We start from the raw sequence: 14,060 nt of genomic DNA on the forward strand, positions 1-14,060 counted from the left end.
TCTGGTGCGGAACCTTAGAGTAAGAAACATCACCGTGCACCTTGGCCAACGTGCGCGACTCGACCGAGCGCGCACTGGCCGAGGTGCACACCGATTTCACCTGGGTGCGCGCGCAGCACCTCGGGCGCACCGGGGTGCGCGCACAACGCCCGGGTTGCACCGTGGCCTGTGTGCTCGGGGTGCCTCGGGTGCGCGCTCGGTGTCGCCCCCCGCGCGCGCGGTAGTGCGGGCAGCGCACCCCGGCCCGGCCCGGCCCCGACGAGAACGCAAACGGGCAAAAGGTTTATTCAAATAGCATTGCGACGCCCGGACGAAAAACTAAAAAAGGGTGCAACACCGGGACTTCCCGGGAGGTCACCCATCCCAGTACTACTCCGGCCCAAGCGCGCTTAACTGCGGAGTTCTGATGGGATCCGGTGCACTAATGCTGGTATGATCGCACCCGTTATGAGCTTGTCGCAGTGTGTACTTAGCAAACCGCGACCCACGTGCGAATCCACCCCGGCCACCCACCCCCGTCGAGGTGCACACCCTCCCTCGCGAAGTGCGCCCCGTTCGCCAAGTGTGAGCCCTGCCCGGGTGCGCGCACCTTGCTAGGGCGTCGGGTGTGCACCCGGCCCGGCCTACGTGCGTGCACCTGGAGGGGGCGTCGTGTGCGTGCAGTGTCCCGTCTGCAACGCGGTGCCCACACACCACCTCGGGCGCAACGACCTGCGCTCACATGTGGGCCGAGTGCACCTTGGTGCATGTTCGGGGCGCCTCGGGTGCACGCTCGATCTTGCCCCGGTGCACCAAGGCGCTCGGTTTGCCCCGGGTGCGCACTTGGTGCAAGGTGGGCACCCAAAATAGGGATCAAGCACCAAAACACAAGTTTCGGGATGCAAAATGGGACCCAAGGACCACAAATGCGTTCCAAGACCCATGATGGGTCCACGAGAACAAAAATGTGTTCCGAGACTTAATAAACAAATATTGGGTTTTAGGAGAAGAAACATGCTCTGATGCCCAAAACGAGAATCGACCCCGAAAAGGCCACAGGCCAAAAGTGGGATGCGAGACAAAAAAAAATGGGACCCGAGGACCAAAATTGGGTTCCCAGGTCGAAGACAGGGCAACCGGACAAGAAACGACCTCTAAGGCTCGAAATGAGTCCCGACGACTAAAACTTGACAAGAAGCACCCATCAGGCACCCAACTCGACACCCATGGGATGCCGACCCACCCGGGCTTCCACCTAGCACACCTTGGCACCCACCCACCCTCGCACCCAACCTCGCACCCAACTTAGCACCTTTGAACCCACATTGGCACTCACCCTGACCCTGGCACCTTGGAACCCACATTGGCACTCACCTTGACCCTGGCACCCACCTTTGCACTCACCTTGGGACCCACCCTGGCTCCCACCTCGGCACCCACCCAGACACCCACCTTGGTTCCTTGGCACCCACCTTGGATCCTTGGCACCCACCCCGACACCCACCTTGGCACGCAACTTGGCTACTTGCCACCCACCTTGGCTCCTTGACGCCCACCCCGACAACCACCCCGTGACCTACCCTGGCTAGGGTTGGTGCACACCCACCCTGGTGCCCACCTTGGCACCCACCCTATGACCCACCTTGGCACGCACCTTAGTACCCACCCCGTTACCCACCCTAGGACCCACCCCGTGACCCACCTTGGCCAGGGTGGGTGCACCCACCCTGGTGCCCACCTTGGCACCCACCCATCCTAGCACCCAGCCTGTGACCGGGCTTGGAACCCAACCTTGCACCCGCACCCGTCTTGGCCAGTGTGGGTGCGCACCCATCCTGGCACCCACGTTGTGACACACCCTTTAACCCACGCACCCTAGCACCCACGTTGGCACCCACCTTGGAACCCAACCTAGCAACTTGGCACCCACCCCGTGACCCACCTTGGCATCCACCATAGCAGTCGCCGACTTGGCACCCACCTCGGCACCCACCTTGACACTTGTGGACCCACCTTGCCACTCACCCTAGCATCGACCCATCCTAGCACCCACCCTGGCACCTTTGCACCCTAGCACTCACCCATCCTAGCACCTAACCTGTGACCCACCTTGACACTCACCCTCGCACCCACCTTGGAACCCAACCTAGCACCCACCCACCCTGACACCAACCCTAGCACCTACCCACCCTTGCACCCACCCTGTGACCCATCTTGGCACCCACCCATCCTACCACTCAACCTATCACCCACCTTCTCACCCACCTTGGCATCCACCTTAGCACCCACCCACACTGGCACCTTGGCACCCACCTCGGGCAAGGTGGGTGCACACCCACCCTGGCACCCAATTTAGAACCCACCGAGCATGTTACCCACCTTGGCACCCACATTGCAGCCCACCCTAGTACCCACCCTATGACCCACATTGGCATCCACACCCTAGCACCCAGGCACCTCGACACCCGCCTTGACACCCACCCTAGCACTGAACCTGTGACCCACCTTGGAACTCACCCTAGAACCCACCCACCCTGTGAACCACCTTGGCATCCACCTTAGCACCCACCCACCTTGGCACCCACTCTAGCACTCACCCATCCTAACACCCAACTTGTTACCCACCTTGGCACCCGCCCTCGCGTCCACCTTGAAACCCACCCTAGCACCCACCCACGCAGGAGCCCACCTTGGCACCCAACCTAACACCCACGCATCCTGGCACCCAACTTGTGACCCACCTTGGAACCCACCCTAGTACCCACCTTTGAACCCACTATATCACCAACCCACCTTGGCACCCACCCTATGACCCTCTTTGGAATCCACCCTAGCACGCACCCACCCTGGCACCCACCATGGAGCGCACCCTAGCACCCACCCACCTCGGCACGCACCTCAACACCCACCTTGGTGTGCGCACTGCGCCAACCTCTCAAAGACCCTATGTGGTGCGCTCCAAAGTGTACACCTTTGGTGCGCTCCAAGGTGCGCACCTTTGGTGCACACCGAGGTGCACACCAAAGTGTGCACCGAGGTGAGCACCAAAGTGCACTCCAGGGTGCACACCAAGGCGTGCACCTTTGGTGCGGTCAATGCAAACGAATTCGGAAGTTGGGGTCGATGTCCTAATCGCTGCTGCAGACTACACGTATGAGAATCGGACAAATAGCTTTATATAGGGGAGGTGTTGCGTTTGATGGGTCGACTCCCCTGGTTGTGTGCACTGCACCAACTTCAAAGACCCTGTCTTGTTTAAGAAGTCAAAAGTTGGGGTGGATGTCCTAATCATTGCTGCAGTCTACGCATGTATGAGAATCAGACAAATAGCTTATATAGGGGAGGTGTTGCATTCGGTGGGTTGACTCCCCTGGTTGTGCGCACTGCGCCAACCTCAAAGACCCCGCATAGCAGAAGAAGTCGGAAGTCGGATTTTGGTGAGCACCAAGGCGTGCACCTTTGGTGCGGTCAACGCAGACGAATTCAGAAGTTGGGGTGGATGTCCTAATCGTTGTTGCAGGCTACACATGTATGAGAATCAGACAAATAGCTTATATAGGGGAGGTGTTGGGTTTGATGGGTCAACTCCCTTGGTTGTGCGCATTACGCCAACCTCAAAGACCTTGTTTTCGTTAAGAAGTCAAAAGTTGGGGTCAATGTCCTAATGGCTCCTGCAGGCTACACATGTATGAGAATCGGACAAATAGCTTATATAGGGGAGGTGTTGGGTTTGATGGGTCGACTCCCCTGGTTGTGCGCATTACGTCAACCTCAAAGACCTTGTTTTCGTTAAGAAGTCAAAAGTTGGGGTCGATGTCCTAATTGCTCCTGTAGACTACACATGTATGAGAATCAGACAAATAGCTTATATAGGGGAGGTGTTGGGTTTGATGGGTTGACTCCCCTAGTTGTTCGCATTACACCAACCTCAAAGACCTTGTTTTCGTTTAGAAGCCGAAAGTTGGGGTCGATGTCCTAATTGCTCCTGCAGGCTACGCATGTATGAGAATCAGACAAATAGCTTATATAGGGGAGGTGTTGGGTTTGATGGGTCGACTCCCCTGGTTGTGCGCATTGCGCCAACCTCAAAGACCCTGCATTGCGGATGAAGTCGAAAGTCAGAGTTTGGTGTGCTACAAGGTGTGGTCGAAGGTGCTCACCTAGGTGTGCACCTTTGGAGCACAGGAAAAGTGCCCTCCAAAAGTGCGCACCTTTGGAGTGCACAAAAGTGCCCTCCAAAAGTGCGCACCTTTGGAGCGCAGAAAAGTGCCCTCCAAAAAGTGCCCTCCAAAAGTGCGCACCTTTGGAGCGCAGAAAAGTGCCCTCCAAAAAGTGCCCTCCAAAAGTGCGCACCTTTGGAGCGCAGAAAAGTGCCCTCCAAAAAGTGCCCTCCAAAAGTGCGCACCTTTGGAGCGCAGAAAAGTGCCCTCCAAAAAGTGCCCTCCAAAAGTGCGCACCTTTGGAGCGCAGAAAAGTGCCCTCCAAAAAGTGCCCTCCAAAAGTGCGCACCTTTGGAGCGCAGAAAAGTGCCCTCCAAAAAGTGCCCTCCAAAAGTGCGCACCTTTGGAGCGCAGAAAAGTGCCCTCCAAAAAGTGCCCTCCAAAAGTGCGCACCTTTGGAGCGCAGAAAAGTGCCCTCCAAAAAGTGCCCTCCAAAAGTGCGCACCTTTGGAGCGCAGAAAAGTGCCCTCCAAAAAGTGCCCTCCAAAAGTGCGCACCTTTGGAGCGCAGAAAAGTGCCCTCCAAAAAGTGCCCTCCAAAAGTGCGCACCTTTGGAGCGCAGAAAAGTGCCCTCCAAAAGTGCGCACTTTTGGTGCGCACCAAGGCGCTGGTTCGGTCGTTGCAGGCGAGTTCGGAAGTTGGGGTCGATGTCCTGAGCGGAGGTGCAAACTACACAGGTGTCGGAATCGGACAAATAGCTTATATAGGGGAGGTGTATGCTTCGATGGGTCGACTCCCCAGGTTGAGCGCACCGCGCCAACCTCAAAGACCCTACGGTATGGATGAAGTCGGAAGTTGGGTCCGATGACCGATTCGATTAGTAGGTATGCTCATGAGGTCGGAATTTGGGTCCGATGACCTGCCATGTGCAGGAAGGCGAATGTTGACACTGTGCGTTGCAAGGTGCACACCAAGGCGCTGGTGCGGTCTTTTTAGTCGAGTTCGGAAGTTGGGGTCGATGTCCTGATCGGAGGTGCAAGCTACACAGGTGTGGGAATCGGACAAATAGCTTATATAGGGGAGGTGTATGCTTCGTTGGGTCGACTCCCCGGGTTGAGCGCACCGCGCCAACCTCAAAGACCCTACGGTATGGATGAAGTCGGAAGTTGGGTCCGATGACCGATTCGATATGTAGGCATACTCGCGAGGTCGGAATTTGGGTCCGATGACCTGCCACGTGCAGGAAGGCGAATGTTGGCACTGTGCGTTGCAAGGTGCGCACCAAGGCGCTGGTTCGGTCGTTGGAGGCGAGTTCGGAAGTTGGGGTCGATGTCTTGATCGGAGGTGCAAACTACACAGGTGTGGGAATCGGACAAATAGCTTATATAGGGGAGGTGTATGCTTCGTTGGGTCGACTCCCCGGGTTGAGCGCACCGCGCCAACCTCAAAGACCCTACGGTATGGATGAAGTCGGAAGTTGGGTCCGATGACCGATTCGATATGTAGGCATACTCGCGAGGTCGGAATTTGGGTCCGATGACCTGCCATGTGCAGGAAGGCGAATGTTGGGACTGTGCGTCGCAAGGTGCGCACCAAGGCGCTGGTGCCGTCGTTGCAGTCGAGTTCGGAAGTTGGGGTCGATGTCCTGGTCAGAGGTGCAAACTACACAGGTGTGGGAATCGGACAAATAGCTTATATAGGGGAGGTGTATGCTTCGATGGGTCGACTCCCTGGGTTGAGCGCACCGCGCCAACCTCAAAGACCCTACAGTATGGATGAAGTCGGAAGTTGGGTCCGATGACCGATTCGATACGTAGGCATATTGGCGAGGTCTGAATTTGTGTCCGATGACCTGCCATGCGCAGGAAGGCGGAATTTGGGTCCGATGACCGAGTTGATGGCGTGCCATGCGCAGAAAGGCGGAATTTGGGTCCGATGACCGAGTTGATGTTGATGGCCCGCCATGCACAGGAAGGCGGAATTTGGGTCCGATGACCGATTTGAAGGCGTGCCATACGCAAAAAGGCGGAGTTTGGGTCCGATGACCGAGTTGATATTGATGGCCCGCCATGCGCAGGAAGGCGGAATTTGGGTCCGATGACCTGACATACGCATGGAGTCCGACTCGGGGGCCGATGTTCGATTCGATGACTTGCATTGTGGGTAAAGTCGGAAGTTGTGGTCTTTGACCCGATTCGATGACCAGACTTCGGCTGCTTGAGAATCGGACAAATAACTTATATAGGGGAGGTAGTGTTCTCGAGCATCCTCCCCCCGTGCCCGTTTATGTCGATTGATGCTGGTGCTCGACTGGTTGGAGCGCTCGGATGCAAAAATCTTGCACCAGGATTTATCGATTGTGATGGACACGGCAAGTCTCCTGATTGCTATGCAGGAGCTCATCGTGAATCTCTATGCGGCCTTGGTATGGACTCGACCTGCGGAATGGTTCGGCAATGGTAGTCGCTCCAACACGTCCTTGCAATGGCCACAGAGGTGATTCGACTAGAGCTCCAGTCTAGCTTTTGGGTTGCTTGGCGGACTGGTATAGCCGCGATCGAGTTCCGGCCATGAACGTTTTAGATAGCTCTTGGGCTTTCTGGGACGGAAGTCGGAAGTTTGGGCTGTTGTCCGATTTGATGACCATTCTTCGGATGTGTGAGAATCGGACAAATAACTTATATAGGGGACTGTGTTGTCTCACGCAGCCCCCTCCGTGCCCCTCTATCTCGACCGATGTTGGTGCTTGAAAGGGTTGGGATCGCTCGGATTTATAAACGTGCACCACCATTTGTCGAGTGTGAGGGACGCGGCAGGTCTCCTAAATGCTATGCGGGCGCTCTCTGAGAATCTCTATCCGGCCTCGACACAGACTAGTCTTGCTGAATGGTTTGGCACTGGTAGTCGATCCAACACGTCGTTGTTGTGGCCGCCTAGGCGATTCGATTCGAGCCCCCGTCTAGCTTTTGGGTTGCTTGGCGGATTTTGCCCTATCCGCAAGTGAGCTCGGTCCCTAAACGTTCGAGAAACCCGATTGCTATGCGCCGACTCTCTTTCTTGCGAGCCTCCATCTAGCTTTTGGGTCTCTACGGAACGGAAGTCGGAATCTGGGACCGTTGTTTGATTCGACGAGGCAGACTACGGTTGTGCGAGAATCGGACAAATAACTTATATAGGGGAGGTGTTGACTGGAGCATTCTCCCCCGTGCCCCTCTAACTCGACCAATGCTGGCGCTCGAACGGTGGTAGCGCTCGGATTTTCATTGAGCGCCAGCATTGGTCGATTTAGAGGGGCATGCGAGATTCCCGAATGCTATGCGAGGGCTCTAACGGAAATGTCTATTGGTTTCGGTATGGATGCAATTGCGAGTGGTTCGGCAAAGGTAGTCGTTCCGATGCGTCCATGTCGTGGCCAAATCGATAATTCGATTTGAGCCCTCGTATAGCATTTGGGTCTCTCGATGTGATTCCGCATTCCAGTCCCTTTGGGCACTGCTTGAGCCGCATCCCAGGGGGTTCCCTTCCCAATAATCTGCCTCGCAACCCGATTGCTATGCGGTGAGGCTCCTCGGCCGCCTCGGAACTATCTGTGTATCAGACGCATCGCGGGATAAGGGGTTGGCAACGGTAGTCGCCCCAAGCGCGTCCGATGCTTGGACCATTCCGAGGCGGCCCTGAAGCCTCTTCCGTCTAGCCGTTGGGTCCTTCTCGCCGCATCCCTCGCCTCGCACCCCGATTGCTATGCGGTGAGGCTCCTCGGCCGCCTCGGAACTATCTGTGTATCGGACGCGTCGCGGGATAAGGGGTTGTCACTGGTAGTCGCCCCAAGCGCGTCCGATGCTTGGACCATTCCGAGGCGGCCCTGAAGCCTCTTCCGTCTAGCCGTTGGGTCCTTCTCGCCGCATCCCTCGCCTCGCACCCCGATTGCTATGCGGTGAGGCTCCTCGGCCGCCTCGGAACTATCTGTGTATCGGACGCGTCGCGGGATAAGGGGTTGTCATTGGTAGTCGCCCCAAGCGCGTCCGATGCTTGGACCATTCCGAGGCGGCCCTGAAGCCTCTTCCGTCTAGCCGTTGGGTCCTTCTCGCCGCATCCCTCGCCTCGCACCCCGATTGCTATGCGGTGAGGCTCCTCGGCCGCCTCGGAACTATCTGTGTATCGGACGCGTCGCGGGATAAGGGGTTGTCACTGGTAGTCGCCCCAAGCGCGTCCGATGCTTGGACCATTCCGAGGCGGCCCTGAAGCCTCTTCCGTCTAGCCGTTGGGTCCTTCTCGCCGCATCCCTCGCCTCGCACCCCGATTGCTATGCGGTGAGGCTCCTCGGCCGCCTCGGAACTATCTGTGTATCGGACGCGTCGCGGGATAAGGGGTTGTCACTGGTAGTCGCCCCAAGCGCGTTCGATGCTTGGACCATTCCGAGGCGGCCCTGAAGCCTCTTCCGTCTAGCCGTTGGGTCCTTCTCGCCGCATCCCTCGCCTCGCACCCCGATTGCTATGCGGTGAGGCTCCTCGGCCGCCTTGGAACTATCTGTGTATCGGACGCGTCGCGGGATAAGGGGTTGTCACTGGTAGTCGCCCCAAGCGCGTCCGATGCTTGGACCATTCCGAGGCGGACCCGAAGCCTCTTCCGTCTAGCCGTTGGGTCCTTCTCGCCGCATCCTTCGCCTCGCACCCCGATTGCTATGCGGTGAGGCTCCTCGGCCGCCTCGGAACTATCTGTGTATCGGACGCGTCGCGGGATAAGGGGTTGTCACTGGTAGTCGCCCCAAGCGCGTCCGATGCTTGGACCATTCCGAGGCGGACCCGAAGCCTCTTCCGTCTAGCCGTTGGGTCCTTCTCGCCGCATCCCTCGCCTCGCACCCCGATTGCTATGCGGTGAGGCTCCTCGGCCGCCTTGGAACTATCTGTGTATCGGACGCGTCGCGGGATAAGGGGTTGTCACTGGTAGTCGCCCCAAGCGCGTCCGATGCTTGGACCATTCCGAGGCGGACCCGAAGCCTCTTCCGTCTAGCCGTTGGGTCCTTCTCGCCGCATCCCTCGCCTCGCACCCCGATTGCTATGCGGTGAGGCTCCTCGGCCGCCTTGGAACTATCTGTGTATCGGACGCGTCGCGGGATAAGGGGTTGTCACTGGTAGTCGCCCCAAGCGCGTCCGATGCTTGGACCATTCCGAGGCGGACCCGAAGCCTCTTCCGTCTAGCCGTTGGGTCCTTCTCGCCGCATCCCTCGCCTCGCACCCCGATTGCTATGCGGTGAGGCTCCTCGGCCGCCTTGGAACTATCTGTGTATCGGACGCGTCGCGGGATAAGGGGTTGTCACTGGTAGTCGCCCCAAGCGCGTCCGATGCTTGGACCATTCCGAGGCGGCCCCGAAGCCTCTTCCGTCTAGCCGTTGGGTCCTTCTCGCCGCATCCCTCGCCTCGCACCCCGATTGCTATGCGGTGAGGCTCCTCGGCCGCCTTGGAACTATCTGTGTATCGGACGCGTCGCGGGATAAGGGGTTGTCACTGGTAGTCGCCCCAAGCGCGTCCGATGCTTGGACCATTCCGAGGCGGCCCCGAAGCCTCTTCCGTGTAGCCGTTGGGTCCTTCTCGCCGCATCCCTCGCCTCGCACCCCGATTGCTATGCGGTGAGGCTCCTCGGCCGCCTTGGAACTATCTGTGTATCGGACGCGTCGCGGGATAAGGGGTTGTCACTGGTAGTCGCCCCAAGCGCGTCCGATGCTTGGACCATTCCGAGGCGGACCTGAAGCCTCTTCCCTCTAGCCGTTGGGGCTTTCTCGCCGCATCCCTCGCCTCGCACCCTGATTGCTATGCTGTGAGGCTCCTCGGCCGCCTTGGAACTATCTGTGTATCGGACGCATCGCGGGATAAGGGGTTGGCAGTGGTAGTCGCCCCAAGCGCATCCGATGCTTGGACCATTCCGAGGCGGCCCTGCAGCCTCTTCCGTCTAGCCGTTGGGGCCATCTCGCCGCATCCCCCACCTCGCACCACGATTGCTATGCGGTGAGGCTCCTTGGCCGCCTCGGAACTATCTGTGTATCGGACGCATCGCGGGATAAGGGGTTGTCACTGGTAGTCGCCCCAAGCGCGTCCGATGCTTGGACTATTCCGAGGCGGCCCTGCAGCCTCTTCCGTCTAGCCGTTGGGGCCATCTCGCTGCATCCCCCACCTCCTCGGCCGCCTCGGAACTATCTGTGTATCGGACGCATCGCGGGATAAGGGGTTGGCAGTGGTAGTCGCCCCAAGCGCGTCCGATGCTTGGACTATTCCGAGGCAGCCCTGCAGCCTCTTCCGTCTAGCCTTTGGGGCCATCTCGCCGCATCCCTCGCCTCGCACCCCGATTGCTATGCGGTGAGGCTCCTCGGCCGCCTGGGAACTATCTTCGTATCGGACGCATCGCGGGATAAGGGGTTGTCACTGGTAGTCGCCCCAAGCGCGTCCGATGCTTGGACTATTCCGAGGCGGCCCTGTGGCCTCTTCCGTCTAGCCGTTGGGGCCATCTCGCCGCATCCCCCACCTCGCACCCCGATTGCTATGCGGTGAGGCTCTTCGGCCGCCTTGGAACTATCTTCGTATCGGACGCATCGCGGGATAAGGGGTTGTCACTGGTAGTGGCCCCAAGCGCGTCCGATGCTTGGACTATTCCGAGGCGGCCCTGCAGCCTCTTCCGTCTAGCCGTTGGGGCCATCTCGCCGCATCCCCCACCTCGCACCCCGATTGCTATGCGGTGAGGCTCCTCGGCCGCCTTGGAACTATCTTCGTATCGGACGCATCGCGGGATAAGGGGTTGTCACTGGTAGTCGCCCCAAGCGCGTCCGATGCTTGGACTATTCCGACGCGGCCCTGTGGCCTCTTCCGTCTAGCCGTTGGGGCCATCTCGCCGCATCCCCCACCTCGCACCCCGATTGCTATGCGGTGAGGCTCCTCGGCCGCCTTGGAACCATCTTCGTATCGGACGCATCGCGGGATAGGGGGCTGTCACTGGTAGTCGCCCCAAGCGTGTCCGATGCTTGGACCATTCCTAGGCGGCCCTGAAGCCTCTTCCGTCTAGCCGTTGGGGCCTTCCCGCCCCATCCCTCGCCTCGCACCCCCGATTGCTATGCGGTGAGGCTCCTCGGCCGCCTTGGAACCATCTGTGTATCGGACGCATCGCGGGATAAGGGGTTGGCACTGGCAGTCGCCCCAAGCGCGTCCGATGCTTGGACCATTCCGAGGTGGCCCTGAAGCCTCTTCCGTCTAGCCGTTGGGGCCTTCCCGCCCCATCCCTCGCCTCGCACCCCGATTGATATGCGGTGAGGCTCCTCGGCCGCCTTGGAACTATCTGTGTATCGGACGCATCGCGGGATAAGGGGTTGGCACTGGTAGTCGTCCCAATCGCATCCGATGCTTGGACCATTCCGAGGCGGCCCTGCAGCCTCTTCCGTTTAGCCGTCGGGGCCTTCCCGCCGCATCCCTCGCCTCGCATCCCGATTCCTATGCGGTGAGTCTTCTCGGCCGCCGCGGAACTATACCTGTTATTGCTACTGCATCCTTCGGCTGGTAACCTCCTCTGCCGCCTTGGAACGTTCTCTTTGTCGGACGCGTCGCGGGATAAGGGGTTGGCACTGGTAGTCGCCCCAAGCGCGCCCGATGCATAGACCGCTCCGAGTCGACCTTGCTTTCAGCCTCTCACATGCATAGACCTCTCTGAGTCGACCCTGCAGCCTCTCACGTTTAGCCTTTGGAATCTCGCCTCACAACATGATTGCTATCCTTGATGCATCCCTTGCCTCGAGCCCTGATTGCTTTCTTGGCTGCATCCCTCCTCTCCTCACAGCCCGGTTGTCATCACTGCTTCATCCGTCGCTTCATGCATTCTGGCTGCTGGGCCCTTCCCACCGCACACCTCGATTGCTATCTCTTCTGCATCACACACCCCGATTGCTATCTCTGCTACATCCCTCGGCTCTCACTTCTGCATCCTTCGCCTCACACCTCGATTGCTATCAATGCTGCATCCGTAACCTCACACCCCGATTGCTATGCGGGGAGGCTCCTTGGCCGCCTTGGAAATTTCTGTGTGTCGGACGCACCGCGGGATAAGGGGTTGGCACTGGTAGTCGCCCCAAGTGCGCCCGATTCTTAGACCGCTTCGAGGTGACCTCGTAGCCTCTTTCGTCCAGGCTTCCTGCCTTCAACGCCCTTTTTACACCTCGATTGCTATGCGCGGGCTCGTTGGCGTCTATCACCTCTCTGCGAAGAGTGGCACGATGATTGTTGGGGTAAATCGTAGCAGTCCGATCTCTGGCCTTGGGCCATTGTGAGGGCTGATCGATTTCCTGTGCGCATCTCGTGTTCGCCCAGTAACAGACTCGACGACTTGTAATCGGTCTTGTTCCCGATTGTTCCTGGAGGTAGTCTTCGGAACTCTTGGATTTGACCTGTCACTCGAACTGTCCTCTTCCGAGGATGCTTGTGTGTGTGTGCTTGTGCCATTTCCTTGGCGGTATTAACGAGATATTAAAGAGCGGAGTGAGCGCCTCGCCCAGCTATGTTTGGGGCTCTCACTCCCTTACCCGGTGTGCGACCGCTTTGCACGTAGGTTGCGGAGCATCGCGACTCTTTCGATGTTTGGCGGTTGTCTTCCGGTGATGCGTTGGTCCCGAAGTGCACGTTACTAGCATTTCTGCCATTGTTCTCGATCTTTGGCACGTTCCTTCGTTGCAATTGGATATATATCTCCGTTTATACGCGCAGGCTTCTCCCGCCTATTCAGCGCTGTCCCACTCTCAGCACTCTCGTGGTCTCCTTGGCTTCTCTCTCCCGTGAGCGAGCTCTCTTCTCGAGTCTTTTCCATGTCCCATGGAGGTTGCCTTGCGAAATTCGGGCACACAAACGTGACCGGATAAGAGCGGAATTGCCTATGAGGAGAAGCTCACCTTAGGGAGCAGCAATGCCGAGTGTTTCGACAGAGGGTAGAGGGGGCGTTGTTTGGGCGGTTGCACAAAAGAGTGCTACGTTTGCACTGAAGGTTGCTTCTTCGTCTCCGACGAACTCTTCGAGGCAAAAAAGCTTGTTTACGGGGTCGAGGTGGGACTGTTCGTGCGAGTTGCGCCACCAAAAGTGCGTAGGGGGCATATACCTGGGAAATGGATGTCTCTGAGTGGCCTTACTCGGTCGCGTGCACGGTGCATTCTCTAACGGCAGGACTGTCGCGAGCATGTGCGGTTCGGATGTTTTCGGGTAAAGGGTTCCGTACGGGATGTTCTTCCCAGGCTCCTGTGAACCGAGACTCTGCATCGTCATGCTCCGGCTCCCGTGGGTGCTTCATGCCTCGTCGAGCTGTTTGTCGTGGACGATTAAGGCCGAGGCCTTCCTTCGAGAGGGGAATTGTTCAGGCTGGTCGAGGCGGGATTGTTCGTGCGGGGTGCACCACCAAAAGTGCGTAGGGGGCATATGCCTGGGAAATGGATGTCTCTGAGTGGCCTTACTCGGTCGCGTGCACGGTGCACAGTCTCACGGCATGACTGTCGCGAGCATCGACGGTGCGGTGGTTTTCGGGTAACCGGGTTCCGTACGGGATGTTCTTCCCAGGCTCCTGTGAACCGAGGCCCCTTGTCGTCGTGCTCCGGCCCGCAGAGGGTCCCGTTCCCCCATCGGGAGGGTCGCAGTGGTCACGGAGAATGGTTACCCAAGTCGCGCTCGGAAGGGAATGATTTGTGCATCGGTCGAGATGTGCTCGTCTGTGCGGGTTGCACCACAACATGTGTGTAGGGGGCATATACCTGGGAAATGGATGTCTCTGAGTGGCCTTACAATTGAGGTGGCTGCGTGCACGGTGTCGCCTGTTCAGATAGACGCGTCGTGAGCGGGGGCGTTTGGGAGTTTTCGGGTAAAGGGTTCCGTACGGGATGTTCTTCCCAGGTGCTTGTGAACCGGAGCT

The 14,060-nt window shown here is 58.4% G+C and overlaps 1 non-coding gene across 1 annotated transcript; it reads right to left on the minus strand.

Moving 5' to 3' along the window:
• Positions 1-325: 325 nt before the first annotated feature.
• LOC131873016 (5S ribosomal RNA) lies at positions 326-444 on the minus strand. Its single transcript, XR_009371056.1, has one exon. It is a non-coding gene; the product is annotated as a 5S ribosomal RNA (ribosomal RNA).
• Positions 445-14,060: the final 13,616 nt, after the last annotated feature.

This window comes from Cryptomeria japonica, unplaced genomic scaffold, assembly GCF_030272615.1.
Source record: "Cryptomeria japonica unplaced genomic scaffold, Sugi_1.0 HiC_scaffold_988, whole genome shotgun sequence".
NCBI classification, from domain to species: Eukaryota; Viridiplantae; Streptophyta; class Pinopsida; order Cupressales; family Cupressaceae; genus Cryptomeria; species Cryptomeria japonica.